A 569-nucleotide genomic window follows, 5' to 3' on the forward strand; every position below is an offset into this window, starting at 1 on the left:
TTTTGTTTAGGTTACCATTGATGGGCAGGATATTAAGACCTTAAACGTAAGATACCTGCGGGAGATTATTGGTGTGGTGAATCAGGAGCCCGTGCTCTTTGCTACTACTATTGCAGAAAATATTCGTTATGGCCGTGAGGATGTCACCATGGAAGAGATTGAAAAAGCTACCAAAGAAGCAAATGCTTATGACTTCATCATGAAGCTACCCAACGTAAGCAAACCAGCTGTCCTACTGAAATAATTTCCCCTAAACCTTCTTGTGCCAAATAGTTTCTTAGAAGGGATTCTTGTAAACAGAGGAAGCTATCCCTGGAGCTGTGAACAAGCAGAGCTGTGCAGAGCTTCCTCATAACTTTTGAGAATAATGTTAATTTTAAATCTTTAGGTCATGACTTGGTGGGCATTTGAAGAACTATTAGAATTCCAGGGACACAAACAATTGGGCAGGTATATCCAAGCGGATCTTTATCGTGTAGTGTTTCAGAGGAAGCAGAAGATGTTGCCGGGGGTTACTAACACTGATGTGCCTTTTCTTTACACCGCCTTTCTTTGGTGAAAGGACTGTG

The 569-nt window shown here is 41.7% G+C and overlaps 1 pseudogene; it reads left to right on the forward strand.

Moving 5' to 3' along the window:
* The first annotated feature begins 10 nt into the window (after window positions 1-10).
* Window positions 11-214, forward strand: LOC104082990 (annotated as a pseudogene).
* Window positions 215-569: the final 355 nt, after the last annotated feature.

Source organism: Fulmarus glacialis, unplaced genomic scaffold, assembly GCF_000690835.1.
Source record: "Fulmarus glacialis isolate BGI_N327 unplaced genomic scaffold, ASM69083v1 C13464681, whole genome shotgun sequence".
NCBI classification, from domain to species: domain Eukaryota; kingdom Metazoa; phylum Chordata; class Aves; order Procellariiformes; family Procellariidae; genus Fulmarus; species Fulmarus glacialis.